This window comes from Sus scrofa, chromosome 7, assembly GCF_054392235.1.
Source record: "Sus scrofa isolate SSC_HxYL_T2T_F1_AM1 chromosome 7, Sscrofa_HxYL_maternal_Yorkshire_Landrace_v2.0, whole genome shotgun sequence".
In the NCBI taxonomy this organism is placed as follows: Eukaryota; Metazoa; Chordata; class Mammalia; order Artiodactyla; family Suidae; genus Sus; species Sus scrofa.
The window spans coordinates 15,933,570-15,952,871 of NC_139389.1; the positions used below are offsets into that span (position 1 = coordinate 15,933,570).

The 19,302-nt window shown below is 40.1% G+C and overlaps 1 protein-coding gene across 50 annotated transcripts in view; it reads left to right on the forward strand.

Moving 5' to 3' along the window:
• The first annotated feature begins 7,916 nt into the window (after positions 1 to 7,916).
• CDKAL1 (CDK5 regulatory subunit associated protein 1 like 1) overlaps positions 7,917 to 19,302 on the forward strand; it is a 951,913-nt gene continuing 940,527 nt past the window's right edge. For 24 of the 50 annotated variants that reach the window (XR_014809698.1, XR_014809711.1, XR_014809714.1 and 21 more), the window contains exons 1-2: positions 7,917 to 8,042; positions 8,811 to 8,854. The gene's annotated coding sequence lies outside the window, so the exon portion shown is untranslated. Of the gene's footprint in view, positions 8,043 to 8,796; positions 8,855 to 19,302 lie in introns of all 50 variants that reach the window. The other 26 variants (XR_014809707.1, XM_084967530.1, XM_005665616.3 and 23 more) reach the window with 4 other exon arrangements.

A 19,302-nucleotide genomic window follows, 5' to 3' on the forward strand; every position in this document is an offset into this window, starting at 1 on the left:
AAATAAATAAAATTATTTCAAAATAGAAAATAACAAAAGGTAAAAAATTGGAAATACTCCCCAAACCTGATCTCTCCCTTCAGCAGTCTGTTCTATATCCATTGATAGAAATTTCATTCTTCTTGTAGTCCAGTCCCAAAACTTTGAAGTCATTATCCTCTATTTCTCCCCCGCCCCCTGCCCCGGCCCCCAATATCCCAATCTACAGGAAATTCTATGGCCTGTCCTCACACATCCAGACTCTAACCACTTCTCATCACCTCCCCTGCCCTGTTCAGGATACTGTCAGTGCCTGCCTGGATTTTTGCAACATCTTTCTAACTGATCTCCTTGTTCCACCCCTTCCTCTCATAACCCTCCAGTGGCTCCTATTTCTTTCAGAGTAAAAGCTAAAGGTCATGTGTGGCCCATGAGGATGCACATGATCTGGTTTTGTACATTCTCTGACCTCTTTTTTTTTTTGTCTTTTTGCTATTTCTTGGGCCGATCCCTCGGCATATGGAGGTTCCCAGGCTAGGGGTCGAATCGGAGCTGTAGCCACTGGCCTACGCCAGAGCCACAGCAACGCGGGATCCGAGCCGCGTCTGCAACCTACACCACAGCTCACGGCAACGCCGGATCGTTAACCCACTGAGCAAGGGCAGGGACCGAACCCGCAACCTCATGGTTCCTAGTCGGATTCGTTAACCACTGCGCCATGACGGGAACTCCTCTGACCTCTTTTTGTATTACTCCCTCACTTGATTTCATCCACTCTGATCTTCCTGGTCTCTTTTTATTAAAACAATTCAATTATTCATATTGAGGTATAGTTGATTTACAATACTATGTAAGTTTCAAGTGTACAACATACAAAAATTTTGATTTGCAATTTTTTTTTTTGTCTGTTTTGGGCCGTACCCATGGCATATGGAGGGTCCCAGGCTAGGGGTCTAATCAGAGCTGTTGCTGCTGACCTATGCCAGAGCCTCAGCAACGCCAGATCCAAGCCGAATCTGCAACTCACACCACAGCTCACGGCAACGCCGGATCCTCAACCCACTGAGCGAGGCCAGGGATCAAACCCACAACCCCATGATTCCTAGTTGGATTAGCCTCTGCTGCACCAGGACAGGAACAACATATAATTTTTAAAGTTTACACTTCACTTATATATTATAAAATTTTGGCTATATTCTTTGTGTTGTATGAAAAATCTTTTTACTTTATTTTTTTCATAGTAGTTTGTACCTCTTAATCCCTTACCCTTATCTTACCCCTTCATCCCTTGCCTCTCCCCACTGGTAACCACTCGTTTATTCATTGTGTCAGTCTGTTTCTTTTTTATTATATCCATTGATTTGTTTTATAGATTCCACATGTAAGTGATAATGTGTAGTGTTTGCCTTTCTCTGATTTATTTCACTAAGCATAATAGCCTCCAAGTTCATCCACATTGTTGCAAATGGCAAAATTTCATTCTTTTCTATGGTTGAGTAGTATTCCATATTGTGTGTGTATGTATGTACATATATATATAATACATATATCTCACATTTTCTTTATTCATCTGTTGATGGAACCTGATGTCTCTTGAACATGCCAGCTGTCCTCTTCCCATAGAGCCTTGCCCACTAGCTGGTCCCTTTTACACATTCCTTGGCTAACCTCCTCATCCTTTTTAAGCTTTTGCCTAAAAGGTCTTTTTCTCAATGGGCCTATGTTGACCACCATCTTTAAAAATTGCAAGTTTTCAGTCTCTGTTCTCCTTAGTCTGCTGTACTCTTTTGGTCAGTTTATCACCTTTGGAGAGATATACCATTTTTATTTATATTATATTTATAATGTATTGTTCATCTCTACCAGCTGTCATATAAACTCTTAAGAGAGCAGAGATATTGGTCTGTTTTTTTTTTCCTGAATGTTAAAATAGTTCTTACATGCTATATAAATAAATGGTATATAGTCCATATATACGCTATAAATATATTATCATATAACTCAGTAAGTTTATTATTGAGTCATATATGACTGAGGGACAGAGCAAACGTCACGTGTTTCTTTCTCAATCAGGGAGTTAGACAACCAACATACATTGTTTAAAAGTTAAGAGAATATGTACGAATAAGATTAGCCAGGACTCTTTTTAGTTACAAATGAAAGAAATCCACTCAAATTAGCTTCAGGGATGAAAAGGGGGAGTTTACTTGTTCACAAAACTCAACAGCTCAGAAGTAAACCTAGCTCCAGGCACGTGGGTGTAGGGGGCTTACAGATGTCTTCAGAATTTACCGATTTCTCCCTTCTTGGCTCAGCTCTGCTTTCCTCTGAAATAGCCCGGGTCTCAGGCAGGTGTTCTGCACGTGGTAGCCCTGGAAGCTTCGGCTGCAGATTCTTCCACTTGACTGAGAGCCCAGAATTCACTCTGCCTGGCGTGGGTCACTGGCCCTGTGGCGTGGAGTGTGGCGATCCCATTGCCTTGGCCAGGGCTACAGCCTCCAAGCCATGTATGGCGAGAGTGGGAGCATGGAAAGATAAAATTAATTGTAGCATCAAGCCAAACCAATTTGTGTAAATTGATACAACAGAATAGTTCCTATTAGAATTATAGCACTCTGACCCCTAGTGGTTAGATTACATGGAGGAAATTAACTGTTAGTCCAAAGACAACAGCAGGTTAATTTATTTCCCACCATGTTTTTAATATTTTCTCAATTTATTTCAGAACATCAGCGTCCTTCCCATTTATCCTCCAATTGAAGCATTTATCCATTTTGGACAATTTTTCTTTTGACGTCATTCTTATATCTCTTCTTTTTTCTGTTTCTCCTATCATCATCTTTTCCTTAGTTTCATATTTAGATTAATGTGACAATCATATCCCATTTCCTTATTTTTAATCCTTTATGAAAACAAACAACTGAAAATCCTTACTAAAAAATTGCTTTTGTTGTATAGTGTCCAGCTGGGGAATTTACTCTGACAATTTCTCAGATCCAATCAAAATCCTGGGTCTGGCATTAATTTTCATGTGCCCCCTTATCCTTTTGTAATGAAGAAATTGTAATCAACAGGCTTGTGGATACCAACGGGGAGGGGGAGGGAGTGGAATGAACTGGGAGCTTGGGGTTAACAGGTGCAAACTATTGCCTTTGGAATGGATATGCATTGAGATCCTGCTGTATAGTACTGGGGACTATATCTAGTCACTTATGATGGAGCATGACAATGTGAGAAAAAGAATATATACATGTATGTGTGACTGGGTCTCCTTGCTGTACAGTAGAAAATTGACAAAACACTGTAAACCAGCTATAATGGAAAAAATAAAAATCATTAAAAAAGTTGTAATCACATACGATGGAAGCCAACATAAATAATAGTATATTTGCATAACACATGTTGACCTGATGAACTTTAAAAATTAAGAACACATACTTTTCTTAGCTGTCATATCAGAAATAGATTGATCCATTTTAAATTTCATTCTACTGAACTTGTCTAATATTCTACACATAAATTTTCACATATACTTCCTGTCATTTTTCAAGAAGTGAATTGAATGCATGATTTAATTTTTTTTTTTTTTTTTGCTTTTTTAGGGCTGCACCTGAGGCATATGGAGGACATATTTAGGGCAGACCCCCTAGCCCTAGGGGTCTAATCGGAGCTATAGCTGCCAGCCTACACCACAGCCACAGCAATGCCAGACCCGAGCCGCGTCTGTGACCTACAACACAGCTCATGCAACACTGGATCCTTAACCCATTGAGCAAGGCCAGTGATCGATCCCACAACCTCATGGTTCCTAGTTGGATTCGTTTCCACTGAGCCGTGACAGGAACTCCAGAATGCATGATTTATTCATCATAAAAAGATACTTATTAGAACAAATTTATAAGTGTATTAGCTAATTGCTCAGATCATACGTTAAATCTAAAATGTGTGCTCTGAAATTCTTATAACTTTCATATCTTTTTCTTCCTTTCTTGGTTAATGGTTGCGATAGTAAAGATTCTCTAACTTCCTTATTGCCCATATTTTTTTCTCTTCAATTCTCACTGTAAAGACTAACATTAAAAGACTGAGTTAATCACTCTGAAGGTTTATAGATTTTATTCCACATTTTCCTTATCATTCTTTCCTTTTTTCCTCTCCAATGTTTCTGCTTATTTGAAATTTTGCACTTTTAGTAAAAGCATACAGTTTCTTTCTTCTGAAGCATTTATATAGAGTGGGAAAAAAAAAAAAGCCCTGAAGACAGACTCCCTAAGCTTCAGTTTTCTTCTCTGTAAAAAGGGGATGATGAGGCTAATAATAGTATTCGTAATTGATAGGACTACTTATAGAGTCATCGTGATGAATATATTTGACAATTCACATAGAAGGCTTAGGCTAGTTACTGGCACACATTTGTAGGTTCTCAAAAAATGTTTGCTTTTACTATTATTTTATAGGTCACTTGCATCTTTAGCACGTCTTTGTATACATCAATTGTTTCATCTACCACCAAACATTTATAAAGCATTCACTATTATAGTGTGGGCTGAAAAAAACAGTAACAAGATGGAGTGTCTACTCTTATGAAGTTTACAATTTAATTTGAGAAAAAAGCATACATATTAAAAATGTATAACCAAAATGTGGTTTATGCATACAGTGGAATATTATTTAGTCTTAAAAAAGGACATTTTGACATGCTACAACCTGGATGAATCTTGAAGACTACGTGAAATACGCCAGTTTCAAAAGTACAAATATTGTATGATTCCACTTATATGGGGAATGTTTAGTAGCCAGATTCATACAGACAGAAAGTAAATGGGACAGAACACTGTAAATCAACTGTAATGGAAAAAATAAAAATCATAAAATAAAAAAAATGATAAAAAAAGAAAGTAGAATGGTGGTCACCAGGGGTTGGAGGAAAAGGGGATTAGGGAGTAATTGTTTAATAGTTAGAGAGTTTCACTTGGGAAGATGAAAAAGTTCCAGAGATGGAGGGTTGCATAAAAATGTGAATGTACTCAATGCTACTGAACTGTACACTTGAGAATTGTTAAAATGGTAAGTTTTGTTATGTATCTTGACCTAAGAAAAAGATTTAAAATTTAAACATTTGGAGTTCAGTACTACAATGTAACAATCAGTAAATTATACATTATCAAATGTCATTTTAATTTTATTAAATGCATTCATTTGCTTTTTTTTTTTTTTTTTTTTTTTTTTTTGTCTTTTGTCTTTTTAGGGCCGCATCTGTGGCATATGGAGGTTCCCAGGCTAGGGGTCTAATTGGAGCTATTGCTGCTGGCCTATGCCAGACCCACAGCAACGCCAGATCTGAGCCACGTCTGTGACCTATACCACAGCTCACGGCAATGCCTACACCACTGATTGAGGCCAGGGATTGAAGCTGCAACTTCATGGTTCTTAGTCGGATTCGTTTCCACTGCGCCACGATGGGAACTCCTACTTTTTGAATGAAACAGCTGCATGGCAGAAAGATAAAAGGTACAAAATGACATATAGGGAAAAGCAAATCTTTCATTAGCCACTCGGTCAGTTCTTTTTCCCAAAGACACAACTCCATTACCAATTATTTATGTAATTTTACAATTTAAACATTATATAATTTTAATATATATTAAAAACTGTAGTTATAACTAAAGTCATATACTCTATGCACTATGTTGCAACTTTCTTTTTCCACTTAGGAATGGATAGCGCATTAAAAGCAAACTTGCTCTTTTTAAAGAGCTGTGTAAGTACTATTCTCTTGTGGTGCAGCGGGTTAAGGATTGGCATTGTCACTTCATGGCTTGGGTTGCTGCTGTGGCGCAGGTTCAGTCCCTGGCCTGGGAACTTCCACATGCTGCAAGTGTGGCGAAAAAAAAAAGAGATATTTAACGAATTCTCTATTGAGAAGCCAGAAAGGGTTTTTCTGTCTTTTGCTATTGCAAATAATGTTTCAAAGAATAACCTGGCACGTATATCATTTTGTGTAACTGTGAGCATTTCTATAAGATAAATTCCTAGAAGTCACGTCACTGGCTTTTCAAATGATGTAGATTTAAAGTGACTAAAGAGACAGATTTCACCAAAGAAGTGTTGGTATCTGTTGCTTTATCTTGAAACTTGGAAACATCCTTGTATCCTCTTCTTTTACACTTATCATTCTCTGTCTTGCAGATTTTACCTCCTCAACATTCCTTCTGTCCTCCCTTTTCATTTTCCCATTGCTCGCAGCCAACAACTCACTTCAGGCTTTCACTATTTTTTCATGTCTAAAATGTTGTCCTCAAACCCATCCTCTTGAGATAATAATCTGCTCCGACACTCTCATGCTACTCCATGCATTCAGGATTAGCTCTAATGTCTTTATTTTAGCAAACAAACCTCTCTTTAATCTGGTCCCTGAACTTTCCTCTCCAGCTTTCTCTGTTATTTTATACTCTTTTTTGCCTTTTTTTTTTTTTTTTTTTGTCTTTTTGCCATTTCTTGGGCCCCTCCCACGGCATACGGAGGTTCCCAGGCTAGGAGTCCAATCGGAGCTGTAGCTGCCGGCCTACACCAGAGCCACAGCAACATGGGAGTCGTGTCTGCAACCTACACCACAGCTCACGGCAACTCCAGATCCTTAACCCACTGAGCAAGGCCAGGGATTGAACCTGCAACCTCATGGTTCCCAGTCAGATTCGTTTCCGTTGTATCACGACAGGCACTCTACATTCATCTTTCATAGTTATCGTTATTCTCTACTGAAACTAGATCCTTGCAGTAGCCTGAAATAGGGGTAGAAAGTTGTCTTTTTCCCCCTGCTAGCCATAATATCCACCACAGTGCTTGAGGTCATGTGGTATGTGCTTAATAAAATTTCTTTGACAGAACTGAAGATCTTGGGGGGAAAGGGGTACACTCATTCATTCATTCAACATACACTATTGAGAGGCTATTATGTGCAAAATTCTGTGCTAGACAGTGGGATTATAACCAAGAAGGTGACCCAGGGCCTACTTTTGTTCCGGTAAAAGAGATGGGGTGACATCAATATGCAATTTTAATTCAGCTGGCTAAGGGCTGCATTGGAGCTTAGGTCACAGTTTAGATTTTTTTTTTTTTAATGGATTTGGATGAGCAAAGTGTGGCATTTTAGCTCAAGGTAATTATACTAGAAAAGGCATTTAAAAAATAAGGCGATTCTGCCAAATCACTATGAAACCCAGAGTCAGGCAATAGTCCAACTTTCTGTTAATGGTCTGCTGTTTTCACTTTGTAAAGTGGAGATGTTTTCTTGGTAAACAAGGTCAAATACAGTATCTTGGGTAAAATAATAAGGTGAGATAATACATGTAAGGTATACAGGTCAAAATCTGTATATACTCTGTGAAAGTTGTCTTTCTCTGCTAAACTGCTCCTCCTAAGCTGTCTTCTGAGCATCAAAAAAACAAAAACAAACTTGCTTAGTGTTCACTGATCTCTTTCAGGTTTAATTCCAACTGTTCTTTCTTTATCCTTTTCCATTTTCTTTAATATGACCTCTTTTCACAAAGGCTGAGGAAACTGGTAAATGTAATAAATCGAGCAGGTTCTTTTGGAGTGGGGAAAGTTGTGTTCAGGACAGAGGACAGTCACTACCGGCAGAGCCACTCTGGGCAAGTACTTAAACTGACAGTTTCCTCCATTCCATCCTTAATAAGAATAATAATAAAAAAAGTGGGGAGATGATGTTTACGTAAAGCGCTGAACACAGTGCCCGATACGTAGTAAGAGCTCAGGAGAAGTTAGCTATTAAACGAGTCTAAGAATCCGGGGTCTTGGAGGTGGTATTTTCTCTCTTGCAATCAAAGGAGTCGAGTGTAATCTTTAGATGATTGAGTTAAACCTGAACGCGCACGCTCAGCCTTGATGCAGTTTGATCTCTCCGGGCCACCGTCGCCGAGCATGCGTAAATAAACGTGGCGGGATGTGTCATGGCGAGCTCCAGCTAAAGCCTCTGCAGTTTCCGGCGAGTAGCGTGTGGGATTCTTTTACTTTGATCTAGTTTGTAATTTCCTGACTACTGGGTAAGGTGGCCGGTAGGGCAGAGTTTGTCCAGAGCTCCTTTTATGGCGGAGCCTCATTTCCCCACTTTCAGTCTTTCTTGGGTCGTTTGCTGGTTGGTTTTGCAGTTAAAAGGGAACCTACCAGCTGGGCTGGGGGAATTGAGAGGCAGGTAGCGCTGCCAGAAGTGAGGACGGAGTCGTTGGTCTTATAGGGGGGCTGTGTAAGGGGCATTTAAGGGACCATATTCCTCATCGTCAGATCTAGCGTCTTTCGGGCTCCCATTTTCTGTGTTAGTGAGTTTGTGGGAAGTTTGCAGTGACCTAGGTTTCCTAGAGTTGCATCTCAATAAGCACTTAAACTGAAGTTGGTCTGAAGAGCAGGTGTCTTGTTTTTTCACTTTTCCTTTTCGTTCACTGTTAAAACCTCTTTCTGAATCTCGAGACGACACGTGTCTTTCGGTTGGGAGGTGATGTAGATACTTAGTTCATTGCCCTACACCTGTTTTGTAATTATCAGTGTTTCTTAAATCACGCAGACGTGTTGTTGTGCTAGATAGTGTTTATTAACTATGGCCAGACGCTGGGTCTCAGTCATGGCAAATACGGCAGATGTTATCATACCTGTCCTAATCAGCAAGAAATTGGGAGTAGGATCGAACATCGTTAACCTTACCTGTAAAGCAGCTTTTATGGAGTTTAATCCCGTTTAGGTAGTTTTAAAGAGTCCTTACTGTGGTTTCGTGAACTGGTTTAGAGCTTGTTTTTTTCTAATCAGTTTTTGTTTTCCAGACTTGTCTTTTAAGAAGATTTGAGACTATTTGGAGATAATCAAGGTACTTGTTTATTTTAAACCTCTTATGTTTGAGTGACATGTTACACATTATGATGTGCAGAAAGGTAGCCCAGTTTTAATTTCTTAGTGATTTTGCTGCCATTATTATATGGAAGTGCCATGATCTCCATATCACTAAATTCAAGGAACATTTTCATTCATTTGACTTAACCTTTCATCACCTGCATTGAGCACCACTGATCATGTTCACCGCTTAGACATGCTCGCTTCCTTTTCCTTCTGTGACCCACTGTTTTCCTCCTTCTTTGGTGGCTGCTTCTTGATCTTCACTATAGGCTGGTTCTCTTTTATTTGGCAGTTAAATGTGGAGTCTCTTGAGGCTTGGTCTTGTCCCCTCTCCTCTTCTAATTCTGTTCTTTTTCCTCTGGGTGATCTGTTCCACATCTTCATCAACATTGTTGTTCTCTTATTCTAGCCAACCTGGTGTGTGTTAAGTGGTATCTCCTTGTGGTTTTGATTTGTGTTTCCCTGATAGCTAATGATTTGATGTTTTATCATGTAGTATTGGTCATTCGTCTGTCTTTTTCGGAGAACGGCCTGTTCAGAAATTTTGCTCTTATTTTACATTGGGTCATTTGTCTTTCTATTATTGGATTGTAATGTTCTGTATTCATTTTGATACTAGACCCTTATCAGACCTGTGATTTGCAAGTATTTTCTCCAATTATATAAGTTGTCTCTTTGTTGATAATATCCTTTGAAGCAGGAAAGTTTTAAATGTAAGTCCAGTCTGTTTTTTCTTTTGTTGCTTGCTTTTTTGGTGTCATAACTAAGAAAGCATCGCTTAATGTCATGAACATTTACACCTATGATTTGTTATAAGAGTTTTACAGCATTAACTCTTCAATTTACATTTGTAATCAATTTGAGTGAACTTTTGTGTATTATGTAAAGCAGGAATCCAGTTTTATTCTTTGCACGTGGCTGTTCAGTTGTCCCAGCACCATTTGTTGAAAACAGTATTCTTCTCCCCACTGAATTTTCTTGGCATTTTTGTTGAAAATCATCTGAGCAGGTAATGCACTTTTGACAAGCATTCTAGATGATTTTTATGAAGAATAACTCTAGCATAGGGATCTTCAAACTTTAGTGCATGTCAAAATCACCTGGACAGCTTGTTAGAGATTGTTGAGCTTTACTGAGAATATCTGATTCAGCAGGTTTGGGTGGTACCCAGTACTTTTCATTTCTAGCGAGTTCTCCAGTGACAGTAATTGTGCAGTTGTGGGAACCACACTGTGAAAACTACTGGTGTAGGACTTTGGTTCAGAATTATGGCATCACATAGGAAAACCATTGGAAAGTTTTAAGAAATACTGATGCCCAGGCACTGTTTGAGAGTTGGATTCAACTAGTCAAGGGCTCAGTTGCTGGTAATTTTCCATAGCTCCTCAGATGAATATAATGAACACTCAAGACTAAGAATCTTTGCTGTGGGAGAACAGTGGTTAGAGTAGTTCTGGGTCAGGGGTGTATAGTGAAATCATCTGGGAAGTTTAAGTTCCCATCCTTAAATTCCACTCTGGAGATTCTTTTTTTTTTTTGTCTTTTTGCCATTTCTTGGGCCGTTCTTGCGGCATATGGAGGTTCTCAGGCTAAGGGTCTAAGCAGAGCCATAGCCGCTGGCCTATGCCAGAGCCACAGCAACACAGTATCCGAGCCGCGTCTGCAACCTACACCACAGGTCACGGCAATGCTGGATCCTTAACCCACTGAGCAAGGCCAGGGATCGAACCTGCAACCTAATGGTTCCTAGTCGGATTTGTTAACCACTGCGCCACGACGGGAGCTCCTGGAGATTCTTTTTTTTTTTTTTTTTTGTCTTTCTAGGTCTGCACCTGCGGCATATGAAAATTCCCATGCTAGGAGATGAATGAATCAGAGCTAGAGCTTTTGGTCTATGCCACAGCCACAACAATGCCAGATCTGAGCTATGTCTGTGACCTGCACTGCAGCTCATGGCAATGCTGGATCCTTAACCCACCGAGTAAAGTCAGAGATCGAACCCACGTTCTCATGGATACTTAACCCACTGAGACATAAGAGGGACTCCTTCCACTCTAGAGATTCTAATGCAGATGGGGCCTGGGTATTTGCTGTTACAAAAGCTCTCTTGTATAAGTAACCAGTACTCTGATACTGTTTGCTCTCCATCATTTTCAGCATCTCCTTTTTCACTTAGTGTTTTTATTCCCCTTATTAAACTGATTTCCTCTCCTTTTGAGAAAAAACTGTATGAGTCTGTTGTTACATTTAACTATTACCTTGCTTTCCTTTTATTCCCAGACTTTCATTTCCATACTAGTCACTTATTTAATAATTTCTTAAGACTACCAATTCCCTTTGCCAGTTTGTTGGAAGTAAAAACTTAAGCTTATTAATAGTGATGAGGGAGTTTGTTCAAGTGCTTATGATAGGCAGGCAGGTTTAGGAACGTCTGCATAATATATTTGGTTCATTTGTCTCAGGTAAATTTCTAGTAATGGGATTGATAGGTCAAAGGATATATATATAATTATACATAAAAATATCTAAAATGTAAAATATTTTTATATAAAGTATAAAATATGTATTTTTAATTAAAACAATATATTTATAGTGTTGTGCTAATTTCTGAGGTATAGCAGAGTGACTCAATTTTGTGTGTGTGTGTGTGTGTGTGTATTCTTTTTTATATCTTTTCCAGTATGGTTTATCCTAGGAGATTGGATATCTTTCCCTGTGCTATTTAAGGACCTTGTTGTTTATTATGTATTAAAGTTTGATATGTATTGCCAGATTGCCCTTCAGAAAGGGTATGCCAGTTTTTCCATGCTTGTAGCTAACAGTAGGGTTTTTGTCAGTCTTTTTTATCAGTGGGGTAGATGGAAAATAACTCTGGTTAAACACATGCTCTTAGCGTGTTGGAGCATTCTTTCCTATACTTAATGGCTATTTGCATTTCATAAGTGAGTTGCCGGTTTTTCCTTGCACCCTCTTTTTTTTTTCTTCATGGAATGTTTTTCTTTCTTAGGGTCGCATTAGACTCTTACTACGTGTGCTTTGCCAGTGAGGCGGAGCCATGTGGGGAGAGGTTGCTGTTGAGAGGAGCCCTAGGTTCTAATTCTAGCTCTATCAGTGAACAGATCCTTTAGTTCCCCTGGACTTCAGTTCTGTAAAAGAGGCTTAGCGGTGTTCTCTGCCTCCCAGACTCTGATACTTATGTCTACTGCAGTGGATGCCTTTTCATCTCTCTCCTTCCATACTCTTTTCCTTTAGTGGATTCATCCACAGTTGTGAAATTAAAAAAAAAAAAAAATAGGGCTTTTAATACGTCATTACATTTATAATCCTCAAGTCATTCTTTAGTAACATTGAAAGGCGCGACCCGGTCTTTCACACTTAACTTAGTTGTTTTGTAAAATCATAGTGATAGAAGGGCATGTAAGGGTTAGGTATTTGTCTTACCTCCCCACCCAGTGTAAGAATTTCCTTCTCTGTTATAAAAAGACTAACTGAATTCAGCTTAAACAAGCATTTTATTCATTCATCCATTCATTCAACAAATATTCTGTGCCTGCTGTGTGCTAGGCATTGTTATAGGTGTTATAGTGGTGAAAAAGAGATGGCCCCTTTGTTCTTGGAGCTTACACTGTAGAGAGAAAGACAGATGCAGTTATATATATATGATGTCAAGTAGGTAACTGTTAGGAAAAAAAATGCAGCATAAAGCAGGCTTAGAGGTCAGTGAGAGTATGTGGGATCCCTGATCTGTGTGTGGCTGCTTTAGATAGGGTGGTTAGGAAGAAGCCTCTCGGAGGAGGTGTCATTTGAGTAGAAAAGTAGGCAGCAGGCCATTCAAATATCTGGGGATGATATTCCAGGCAGAGGAATAGCAAGTGTGAAGGCCCTGAGTCAGAAGCTAGTTTGGCATGCCTGGGGAATGTCTGAAAGGTTATTACAGTCGGAGCAGAGTGGGAGGTGGCAGGAGTAGCAGCTTGGGGCCATATTTTGTTAGACTGGGTAGTGTACAGACAAAAATATTTACTGAGAAGCTGGAATGTTCTAGATCATTCTAGGCACCACCTGGGATAAAGCACCCAGAAGCCTTTTACACCCCCTCCCCCCCGGGTATGTATCTTAGTAGAAAGAGATAGTAACACAGTAGTGAACATACTGCTGTGGAAGAAGAAATTTTCCTCTACCCTTCTCAGTTCTTCTGGCTGGTCTAAGGAATAGATTAACAGGAGCAAATCAAATGAAAGTTGGATGACTTAGAGACTCAAAAAAAACCTGAGCAACTCCTCAAGATGGCTGTAACATTTACCTTAAATACCATCTTCAGCTAAAGACAAAAGAGGGTTTGGGGGGTAGTGGTTTGGGATCTCAGAGGAGGAAAGCAGTTGCCATGAAGTAGAAAAGCAAATGTTTGGTATCAGAGGAATTTTAGCAAACAGACTTTGCCAGGTTCCTCCCTGTCTCTGCACGTGGTTCCTACTGTGGTTATCTGGGGCGCTGGCTCCCTTCCTGGAACAAGTTCCCCTATTTACATTCTTTTACACAGTCAAGGGGAAGGGCAAAGTTTCTTCCTGAGTTTTTTGGGCTTTGTTTTCAGCTCTAAATAATTCACATGCCAGAGACACATTTCCAGGTGGCAGGTTTGCTCCCCTCTAATAGCTAAGCAGGCGATGAAGGGCCATGGTAAGAAGTCAAGGCAGGAGAGGAGGAAGGAAGTGTGTGTACGTGGTGAGGTGGGAGTTGCTCAGAAAGGCCTCACTGTGACATTTGAGAAAAATCCCAAAGGGCTTGAAGGCGTTCCAGGCAAGACCTTGAGATGAGTGTATGCCTGGTGGGCGTGAATTAGCCAGGAAGCCTATGTGCCCGAATAGAATGAAAGGGGCGATGACAGGGGAGAGCGGTGGGAAATACGGTCAGAGGGTAATGGAAAGCCGATTATGTATGTCCTTGCAGACCTTTGTGGCAATTTCTTGCCTGAGGGTTTTTAATCTGAGACAGAATACCAATGGCTGGTTTTGATCGAAGCTTGAGATGAACTTAGGTTTTAAAGGGATCCCTGGCTTATGTGCTGCAAGTGTCCCTTGGGAATAAAGGGTAGAAGCAGGATGACTATTAACCATAATCCAGCTAAGTGTTAATGTTGATTTGGACAGAAATGGTTGTGATTGGAAATAGTCAGATTCTGAGTATATTTGGAAGATGGCGCCGATAGGATTTTGTTGGTAGATTGGTTTTAGGGTGAAGGGAAGAGGGGAACGAGGGACGATTCTGGGATTTTTGGCCTGAGTGTGTGGAAGGTTGGTGCGGAGAGGATCAAGAGTTCTGTTTGCGACTTTTAAGTTTGGAAGAAACTACTGGACATTCAATCAGGGGTGTTGAATAGGTGGTTGGACATCCGAGTCTGAAGTTGAGGGGAGGACTGGGGCTGGTTATGTAAGCATATATTTGGTATTTCAAGGCTGGATGAGATCACCTAGGGTGTGTCTGTAACCAGAGAAGAGAAGAGGTCCTGTAACGGAGCCATGGGGCCATTCCAACCACGAGAAGCTGGAGAGATGAGGAGGAACCAGCAGAGGGGACGTGGGCAGTGGCTAACATGATAGGAGGAGAGCTCGGAGAGTATGGGAGCCCAGAAGACCCTGAAGAAAATATCTTAGGGAGGCAGTGAATGGTCAGTAGTGTCAGGTGCTGCCGAGGGGGTTGAGTCGATGACTGAGAATTGACCATTGTGTACATTATTGCGACTCACTGGGATCAGGATGGGCAGCTTTGGTAGAGTGGGGGGGGGTGTGAAAGCCTGGCTTATTAGAGAGTTGAAGGGGGAAATAGGAGAGAGTTCTTGAAAAGAGTTTTCTTTTAAAGGCTAAAAATGGGGAGTTCCCGTTGTGACAAAGCTGAAGCGAATCCAACTGTGTCCATGAGGATGCGGTTTGATCCCTGGCCTCATTCAGTGGGTTGGAGATCTGGTATTGCCATGAGCTGTGGTGTAGGTCGCAGATGCGGCTTGAATCCTGCATTGCTGTGGCTGTGTTGTGGTGTAGGCCTGTGGTGTAGGCAGCTGTAGCTCTGAATTGACCCCTAGCCTGGGAACTTCCATATGCTGTGGGTGTGGCCCTAAAAAGCAAAAACAAACAAACAAACAAACCCCTAGAAATGGGATAGAGAGAGTACGTAGAGGAAGTGGGGTCAAGATAAGGTTTTTGTTTTTTAAATGAGAGGAATAACAGTATGTTTATACCCAGATGGTAGTGACTCAGTAGAGAGACAGCAGGAAGAGGGAGCATTGCTGGGATTCTGGGCTAGAGCAGGTCGGAGTAGAGGGATTGTTTTTAGGGAGGTGAGCAGTTCACTCTTAGTAACAGATTGATATATGGGCAAAGAACCATTTCCCATTAAGAGAATGAAGTCACCCATCTGCAGAATATGGGAGGGAATCTGAGGGGCTGCTTCATTCAGGCCTTCTGTTTTCAGTATTGTCTGCAGCCTCAAGAGGAGGAGATCTGTGAGAAATTAATTTTCAGAAAATTCCTAAGACAAATGAATTTCTTTACTTTGTTTTGCCCAGTCCTTGCTCAACTAACGCATACTGGGAATCTGTAAAAGGCAGAATTTCTCAAATTTATTTGATTAAACAACTGTTTTTTCACCGTTAATAAATAGAAACAATTTGAGAAAAACCCGCCTAGTTCATTTCACCTTACCTAGTGTGCTGAGTTGGCCAGGGTTCTTGTTTCCAAGAGCAGAAAACTCAACACAAATTAGGCTGCAGAGAGAGTTTATTAGCTCGCACAGCTGGGCAGAGCAGGGCTGCATTTGGCCTCAGGCATTAGTTGGATCCAGGTGCTCAAATTATGTCGGTATCGCTCTTTATCTCTTGGGTTCTTATAAGGCTGGCTTCCTTATGCAGGCTTCTGCTTTGCGGCCAGAAAGATGGCCGCCACCATATACACACAGAAGTATGTGGACTGATTGGCCAGTGAGGACCTGCTGTATGGCACAGAGAACTCTGCCTGGTATTCTGTGATCATCTATGTGGGAAAAGAATCTTGAGAGAGAATGGATATGTGTCTCTATATGACTGGGTCACTTTGTTGTACAGTAGAAATTATCACAGCTTTATAAATTAATTCTACTTCAATAAAACTTAGAAAAAAAAGATGCCCCCCAGTATCCTCAAGTTGATATTCTCCTAACTTGGCTACTTCAGTGAAAGAGAAGCCAGCTCTCCTGTGAGCCCTGGCATAGAGGAGAAGTCCTTATGATGATTCTGATTGGCTGGACTTGTCATGTCCAATTCTGAACCATCACTCTGGCCAGGAGGAAGAGTTGCTCTGGCAGGCATGGGTCACGTGCACCTGCGCTACATCTAGGGAAGGAGGAGGCCTGTGATTGAAGTAGAGTCTGAAAAAGTGACTAATTGCTGCAGTCTTAAAACTTAGATGGATGAGGAGTGGCTGCTGAGGTTTGAGCAAAGAAAGTAGTTTCTTGAGATGGAATCTACTCCTGATGAAGATCCTGTGAAAATTGTTGAAATGACAACAAAGGATTTAGAGTATTACGTAACTTAGTTGACAAAGCAGAGGGAGGGTTTGAGAGGATTGACTTTAATTTCAAAAGAATTTCTACTGTGGGTAAAATGCTATTAAAGAGCATTGCATGCTTACAGAGAAATTGTTCGTGGAAGGAAGAGTCAGTTGATGAGGCAGACTGCATTGTTGTCTAATTTTTAAAAAATTGGGAGTTCCTGTTGTGGCTCAGTGGTAACGAACCCAACTAGTATCCATGAGGATGTGGGTTTGATCTCTGGCCCCGTTCAGAGGTTAAGAATTAGCATTGCTGTGAGCTGTGGTGTAGGTCACAGATGGGCCTCAGATCTGGCATGACTGTGGCTTGTGGCTGGCAGCTGCGGCTCCGATTCGACCACCACCCTGGGAACTTCCATGTGCTGCACTTGTGGCCCTAAAAAGAGAAAAACAATTGCCTCAGCTACCCCACCCTTCAGTGACCACCACCTTGATAAGTAAGTAGCCATGAAACATCAAGGCAAGATCCTCCATGAAGATTACAACTTCTCAGAGCTCAGATGATGGTTAGTGGCTTTTTAGCAGCAAAGTATTTTTAAGTTATGTACATTGTTTTTTTAAGCATAGTGCTGTTGCACACCTAAGAGATTACATAGTAAGCTATTATTAATTGCGTGACTCATTTATTGCAATATTTGCTTTATTGTGGTGGTCTGTAACTGAACCTGCAATATTCCTGAGGTATGTCTAACATTTACTTTCTTTTTTTTTCCCATATTTTTTTTCTTATCGTAAGTATTTTAACATAATTGTGCATGCACTTAACAGTTAAAAAAATTACATGGAGGTGCTGTACACTTTACGCAGTCTTCCTCTATGGTAACATCTTGCAAAACTAATAATATCACAACCAGGATATTGACATTGTTATGATCAGGATATAGAACATTTTCATCACCACGAGGGTTGTTGCCCTTTGTAGTCACATTCACTTTCCTCTCACTCCATCCTCTCCTTAATCCCTGGCTAACCACTCTTGTGTCCTCCACTTCCATAATTTTGTTATTTCAATCTCAAGTATGTTATGTAAATATAATCGTACACTGTGTAACCTTTTGCCACTGGCTGTGTTCACTGAGCATAATTCCCTGGAGTTTGATCCAGGTTGTTGCATGTGTCAGTAGTTCATTCTTTTTTGTTGCTGAGTAATATTTCACCACATTGGATGTGCCTCCGTTAATTTAACCATTCAACCTATCAAAGGGCAGCTGGGTTCAAGTTTTGGCTGTTAACAAAGAAAGCTGCTATGAACATCTGTGTTTAAGTTTTTGTGTGAGTATGTCATATTACTTCTCTTGGATAAACTTCTAGAAGTCTAGTTGCTGGGTTGGATTGTAGTGGCGTGATGCGTTTGAGAAAATGCAAAACTGTTTTCCTGAGCAGGTGTACCATTTTATATTCCTTCTAGGACTGTATGAGTGATCCAGCTTCTCTGCATCCTTGCCATCATTTAGTGTTGTCACTTTTTTATTTTAGTCATTATGGTAGGTATGCAGTGATATCTCACTGTGGTTTTAGTTTCTATTTCTCAATAGCTAGTCATTTTGAATCTCTTCCCATGTGCTTATTTTCCCTCTGTATATCCTCTTAGGTGAAATGTCTGTGTATGTCTTCTATTTTCTAATTGAATTATTTCCTTTTATTTATTTATTGATTTTAAATGATTCTGTTTTGAGTAGTCGTTACTGGTCCTTTGTCAGATATGTTGTTTGAAAGTTTCTTCCCACTCTGTAGTTTAACTTTTCATTCTCTCAAAAGGGTCTTTTGCAGAGTGAAAGTCTTTGATTTTGATGATGTCTGGATTTGTTAATTTTTTCCTTTTATGGATCATGCTTTTGGTGTCAGGTCTAAAAACAATTCACTTGGAGTTCCACCAGTTAAGGATCTGGTATTGTCACTGCTGTGGCTCAGTCACTGCCGAGGTGAAGATGTGATTCCTGGCCCCAGGAACTTTTGCATGCTTTGGGCACAGCCCCCCCTCCCCCCATAAAAAATCGCTTAATTCTGGATCTAGGAGATTTTTCTCTTATGTTTTTTTCCTATGTTTATTGTTTATTGCTTTACATTTTAGTCCATGATCCATTTGAGTTAATTTTTGTATAAGGTGAGAGACTTAGGTTGTGGTTCATTTATCTGTTTAAAACGTGTGAGCGCTCCAGTACTAACTGTTGAAAAGGCTGTCTTTCCTCCATTGCTTTTCGCACTTTTGTGTTTTTTTGGTGTGTGTGTGTATGTAGAATGAAATGGTTATTGTCTAAAAGTTTTGTGTCTTGCTAGGCTGCCCCTTTTCTGGTTCTTTGATAGGAGGAAAAGCTTTTGTTTTGCGAGTGCTTTTATTGTCTGTACCTGTTGGCATTTCTGAGTTACCTGCTTCTTCAGCTCTAAGTCTGGGATATAGGAGGCAAAAGAGAAGCCAAGGAACTTGCCATTGTGTTGTTCTTTGGGTTCCTAGGTCCCTAGCCAGTGTGCCATCTCTCCATTCTTCAAAGTCTTCTTATGTTTAGTTTATATATAATGTCCTGAATCCTAGTTGTGCTTAGCACGAGGGATAGGGAAAATATGTTTGTTGCATTTTCCTGGAAGCTGTGTCCACATTTTCTTTTCTTAATTATAAAATTTTTGAAGATTCAGGAAAGTAAAATTGGATAATAAGCACCAACAGCACCAACATATCTTTTTCTAAGATTTGAGTTGTAAATGTTTTCCCATATGTTTTAACATATTTTTTGTGTTAAAATAAATTATAGATATGATATTTTACCTTACATATCCAGTATGCATCTCTAAAAAATAGAATTTTTTCTAGAGATACTCTTTTTTTCTTTAATTGCAATATGGTTGATTTACA